The following is a 6,709-nucleotide window of genomic DNA, read 5'->3' as shown; positions in this document are numbered from 1 at the left end:
TCCAACAGATTTCTGTGCAGCCTTCACCACTCTCTGCAAAGCTTTTATTTCTGCAGCTGTGCAGCCTCCATGCCACACATTGATGCTCGAGCACAGGATGCTCTCCACTGCACACCTGTAGAAGGAGGTGAGGACTGAGCTTCCCAGACCAGCTCGCCTCAGCCATCTGAGGAAGTAGAGTCTCTGATGAGCTTTCTTGATCAGGCTGGTGGTGTTGTTGCTCCAGCTGAGGTTGTCATTCATGTGTACACCCAAGTACTTGTAGCTGGAGACCACTTCCACTGCAGATCCTCTTATGTTCAGGGGGGTGTAGGTGTTTTTGTTCCTTCTGAAGTCCACAATCATCTCCTTTGTCTTCTTCACATTGATGTGAAGGTTATTCTCTCTGCACCAGCTCTCCAGGTGTTCCACCTCTTGCCTGTAGCTGGACTCATCATTGTTTGTGATGCATCCCACCACCGCTGTATCATCTGCAAACTTTACAATGTGACAGCCTGGATGGGTAGCTGCACAATCATATGTGAGCAGAGTAAACAGAAGGGGGCTCAACACACATCCCTGAGGAGAGCCAGTGCTGAGGGTTATGGTGGAGGAGGAGAGGTTGTGGATTCTCACTAACTGTGGTCTGTTTGTTAAAAAGTCTAGTACCCAGTTGCAGATGGAGGGGCTTAGTCCTAGTGTGAATAGTTTGTCCATCAGGGTTTGGGGGATCATGGTGTTGAAGGCGGATGTGAAGTCCACAAAGAGCATACGGACGTAAGAGTTTTTCTGCTCCAGGTGGTTGAGTGCAGTGTGGACCACAGAGGAGATTGCATCCTCTATTGATCGGTTCTCACGGTATGCGTACTGATGAGGGTCCTCGTTGATGTTGATGGTTGTTTTGATGTGAGTCATGACCAGTTTTTCGAAGCATTTAGCGACTATCGGGGTGAGGGCCACTGGCCGATAGTCATTCAGACCAGTCACTGTAGAGCTTTTTGGGACTGGGATGATGGTGGCAGTCTTCAGGCAGGTGGGAACTGTCTCCAGGGTAAGTGAGGTGTTAAAGATGTCTGCCAGCACCTCACAGAGCTGATCAGCACATTCCTTCAACACTTTTCCGGGGATGTTGTCTGGGCCAGTTGCTTTGTGCGGATTAATCCTCCTGAAGGTACTCCTTACTTCTGCTGAGGTCACGCTGAGATGCTCTTCATCCGGTGGCGAGGTGCCAGGAATCTGGTGCTGGGTGGTCTGTTCGGGTCTTCAAAGCGTGCATAGAACTTGTTGAGGGCATCAGGCAGAGATGGGTCTTTGGGGCATTGTTCACTCCTTCCTTTATAATCTGTTATGCACTTAATGCCCCTCCACATGCTCCGAGGGTCTTGTGAGATGAATTGACCCTCGATCCTCTTTGCATATGTGGCCTTGGCCCTCTTAATACCAGCAACCAGCTCTTTTCTTGTCCTACTCAGCTCCTCTGAGTTTCCAGACATGAAGGCAGTGTTCCTGGCTTCCAGCAGGGTACGCACCTCTGCATTCAGCCAAGGTTTTCTGTTTGGGTAGCTTTTAACATTTCTGATAGTGGAGACTGTGTTAGTACATGTACTAATGTAACCCAGTACTGAGGATGTGTATTGGTCAAGATCAAGCGAACCTCCATTTTCAGCAGCTTCTCTGAAAACCTGCCAGTCTGTTCGATCAAAACAATCTCTCAGTATGGGTCCACTGTCCTGGCTCCAACATTTAACTTTCTTTTGTACCGGTCTGGAGCGTCTCAGCGGGGGCATGTAAGCAGGAGCCAGGAAGATTGAGATGTGGTCTGACAGTCCTAGGTGGGGGCGGGGTTCGGCTTTGTATGCATCTTTTACGTTCGTGTAAACGCGGTCTAGCGTCTTGTCTCCACGTGTTGGAATCGTCACATGCTGATTAAAGCTTGGGAGACAGTCCTTTAGATTCACGTGGTTAAAGTCTCCGGCTACCACGTAAAGAGCCTCGGGGTGTTTGTTCTGCAGCGAGCTGATGATATCATGAAGCTCCTGCAGTGATTCATTAGCATTAGCGTCCGGAGGAATGTAAACAACTGTGATAAAAGTCACTGTGAACTCTCGGGGTAGATAATGTGGCCGACATTTCACTGTTATTTGCTCCAAAGCCTTCGAGCATGAGCTATTTACAACAGCACAGTTCGTGGACCAACTTTTACTCACGTAAATGCACACTCCGCCTCCCCGGGATTTCCCCATTAGCTCGCTGCAGCGGTCCGCTCGAAAAAAAAGTCTGTCATCCAGCTGGAAGACTGTGTCCGGCGTTTCACTTGTAATCCACGTTTCCGTGAGGCAAAGCACTGCACACTTCTTCATCTCTTCTGAGGCGCCCGCTCTCAGACGAAGTAAAGCTCTCAGACGAAGTAAATCCACCTTGTTGTCCAACGAGCGGACATTCGACAGAAAGAGAGACGGCATGGGGAGTTTACCGGCTTTAGCGTTAGCTCGTAGCCTCACCATAACCCCCGCCCGGCATCCTCTCCTCTTAAGCCGGGAGCAGCGCTTCCTCTTCTGCCCGCTGGAACGCCTCTGCTGCAGCTTCCAGGTAGATGACTTTAAGATCTGCATTCTGCCGAGCGTAGCTTTGAGTTTGTTTCTGATTTCTGCTATATTACGTGGCAAATCCGCTCCTATTCTCATCAGTTCGGTTCGGCTATAGTTCACACGCATAAATCGCGCAGAGTCAGGCACAGAGTCAATATCAAAACTTCTAAAAACTGGGATGGTACCGGGAGCCTGTGAAGCTGCAACTGCTCTGAGCGCGGCCATCTTGCTATTATCTTGCTATTATCTTGCGATTATGTCACCATAGTCAATGGAGGGAAGGAAAGTCGCAGTTACAAGGCGTTTCCTAGCATTCACAGTTACACAGGATCTATTTCTGAAAAAGAAACCCAATTTAACTTTCAGCTTCCTTACCAAGTTTTCTACGTGGAGCTTAAAAAAGAGATGCGAATTGACCAAGATACCCAAGTATTTGTAGGAATTGACAAACTCAATAGGAGCCCCATTTGAAGATAAAATCGAAGGAAGAACTGCTGGGACCGACTTCCTGTTTGAAAACAACACCCCTTTTATTGTGTCGGCGTTCAGGACAAATTTGAGAGGGAACAAATCTGACTGGATGATGTCAAATGCAGATTGCAAAAGCTGGAAAACCTTAGCATCTGTTTTAGCTTGACAATAAACAACTGTGTCATCAGCATAGAAATGTAAGTATGCATCAGGGATGACCTGACCTACAGTAGCTATGTAGATTGTGAAGAGGTGCAGGTCCTAAAACCGAGCCTTGTGGCACACCTTTGTTAACCGTTAAAAAACTGGTAGAAGTACCATTATGTTGGACACATTGCCTTCGATCTGAGAAATAGTTAGTGAACCAAACAATGTGAACTGAGAAACCAATTTTTGAGAGCTTATGACACAAGATGTTATGATTCACAGTGTCAAAATTTTTAGACAGGTCTAAATAAAGTGCAGCACAATAATCCTTAGCATTCAATGCTTCAACATCATTAAAAACCTTCTGTGAAGCATCTTTGTGCTGTGTTGTTTCCTGAAACCAGATTGATGGAGAGGTAAGATGTTAAATGAGTCCAAATACTTTTTGATTTGAGAGTTCATCAGTTTTTCTAGAATCTTAGCTAAAATACAGAGTTTAGAGATAGGACAACAGTTGTTCAGTGAGGGAGGTCACCTCTTCAGCAAAAGTAGAACAAAGGCTGTTTTCCAAGCATTTGGAACAGAGTTTTGGCTTATGAACAGGTTAAATATTTGGGACACTGGTTCTGCAATGAAATTAGTGGCCAGCTTTAAGAAGTAAGGTGGAAGGTCATCGTGGCCTGCAAATTTCTAACAGATGGTCATATTTAAATTGTGCAAAGACAACAAAGATCTGCCGTGTTCTGATTGTAAGAGGGCAAGTAGCTCAAACCTACTAAATTTGATGTAAGTGTTTCCAGTATGTAATTAGCACTATTTGTTCTGTGAATAATAACCGAATGAAGGGAGCTAATGAAGAAGTAAAGATGGAGCACCTCTCTTAGTGAATCTGCCCATAACTGTGAAGTGAAAGATGCTTAAAGAAGGCTCATTATAATGGAAAACATAATTTATTCATGTTGTTTCAGAGCATATATTTGTATTCCTTGTTGCTGACTGTGTCAACACTATTTGTTTTTTAGTGATGAAGGAACAAAACAAGTTTCTTGCAGGATATAAACCTCACGCTGGCAATCCAAGCCAATATGTTACACCTATATATTATATGGAAATCCCACATTTTACTCCACTTGCTTGCTAAACGGAATGAAGTATGAATATATACGTTACAATAATCCAAAGACAGGCTTGTATATTGCTGGAGTAGTTGATGAGAAATACTGAGATCATTTGTAATATGGTTTATAACAGTTTTGTTTGTCAGATGGACTGCGCAACTATCAGGTTTAAATTTATTGGCAGTCTCTTTAACAACCAAACAGATATTTCAGTAAATGACAACACCGGCTTTTTACTTCAAAAAATTTGAACGCAAATTTTTTTAAAGTAAAGAAAATGCACAAGAAAAAACACAAATACGCACTCACTCACTTTCACACGCTGTGTTGGATTGACAAGATGGTGCTGAGTGGGTGGGGGACCGCTCACATCAAGCAAGACCCCCTCTCACATAAGATGCTGGTGTGAACTTTTCTTCCACCTCTTTTTGTTTTCTTCCCAGAGCAGGTAATTCAATCTTATCAGACATTTACTATCTGCAGAGCATGCTGGCTTTCACTGGCAAAAATATAAAAAGGATTATAGACGTTTTGGATGTGGTGTTACTGGACAGTGGAGAGTGTCACCAAGAGGATAAAGGGAGTAATACATGCAAAACAAACCAAAGCAAGATGCATGTGGTAAAGGAACAGTAAAAGATAATGGTTATTAAAATGTATTTCCTTCTATTTTAGACCCCCACCAGAGGAATTCTATTAATTTAACTCAATCACTTAATATTCACTGAATTTCAAATACCCCAAAGGGTTTACAATATGTCAATTTGGTTCTAGGAGGTATTAGACAATTTAAAAATAAATACTAGTGCACAGGTTTATTACTGCAGAGATTATGTTCTGGTTAATTCCATATAAAATATTGTCTTTCAGACAAAAAGCAGCACAAAAGGGGGAAAAGGACAACATCCGGTAAAGTGAACCAGCAGACCGGTTGTGAATAACCAATCAGAGTTCAGTTGGAATGATCTGTTGTGTAACATGTTTTATAGACAGATGGTCTGGACCATGGCTTTGTGTGAGTTCAGGTGTGTGTGTGTGTGTGTGCTCTACTCACTGGTGACAGCACACCCATGTTTTCAGGAGGCCACTAGGTGCAATGTCACATCTGTCTTGTGCAGCAGATGACACGTGAATCATCTCTCCCAGGACTTCCACAGCCCTGCAGGGCATCGTGGTCTTTCACAAACTGGGGTCAGAAGTTCAGCCCACTGGGACACAAGCTGCAAGCATGGAATAAAAAGAGCCAGCTTAAAGAAAAACATTTTAAAGGCTGTAATCAGAACAGAGACAACACAGCATAACATAACATTAGAAAAAGTTGTATCTGAGAAGCCTTAACTTCAATTCAATTCAGTTCAAGTTATGCTTATTTGTTATATGCAGGTTAACACAAGGTTAACAGTACAATAAAATATTTAGGATGAGAAGAACTGATTTGACTCGCTAAAACACAAAACGAACAAACAAGAAATACTAAAGCATTCAATAAGGGTACAAAATAATGTATCAAAAAGTGAAAAAGTAAATACAATATTTACAATGTCCTAAAAAGAGATAGTAAACAACAACATTGTAGAATATAACGAGCAGGTAGATTTAATTTGTATGAATAATTATTTCAAGGTAGTGAGTGATATAAGTTTAATTACACATGATAATCGCACATACATAAACTAGACAGGTTGTGTGACAGATTATTGCAGGTAGTGAGTAACATTGAGATGAATTATGGTAAGGTAGTGTCATACATGATACAGCCACATTGTGCAGCAGCAATAAACATATTAGCTGTCACAAGCTAATATTCATGTTAGGTGTCACAGTCAGAGTCAGTCAGAGTCAGAGTTTCTTTATTGTCATTCGCACCTCATGTGGTACATGTGGTGGAGTGAAATTATGTACACAGGGTCCCAGTTACATCCAACAATAAAATGTATAAGAAAAACAGTAATAACATCTAAGATATGAACTAAGAAAAACATCAACTAAATATACACTAAGCACTCATAACATAAAAACATTGAACATCAGCACAAACATGAACATGAGTCTGTGAACAGATGTGCACACATAAACACATCAACATTGAAACAGATCAGCAGCAACATGAAACAGATCAGCAGCAACATGATATGGTTTTTCACAGTGATTGTTCTAGTTAGAGATTCATGAGTCTAACAGCCTCAGGGTAGAAGCTGTTCCTCAGTCTAGTGGTTCTACACTTAATGCTCCTTAACCTCCTTTCTGAGGGGAGTGGGGCAAAAAGTGTGTGTGCTGGGTGAGCGGGGTCCTTCATGATGCAGGTGGCCCTCTTCCTGCATCTGGAGGTGTAGATGTCTGTGATGGTGGGGAGGCTGACTCCAACAGATTTCTGTGCAGCCTTCACCACTCTCTGCAAAGCTTTTA

The sequence above is a fragment of the Nematolebias whitei genome, chromosome 1 (genome assembly GCF_014905685.2).
Source record: "Nematolebias whitei isolate Nwh7 chromosome 1, NemWhi1, whole genome shotgun sequence".
NCBI classification, from domain to species: Eukaryota; Metazoa; Chordata; class Actinopteri; order Cyprinodontiformes; family Rivulidae; genus Nematolebias; species Nematolebias whitei.
Note: the sequence above shows the minus strand (reverse complement) of the source record.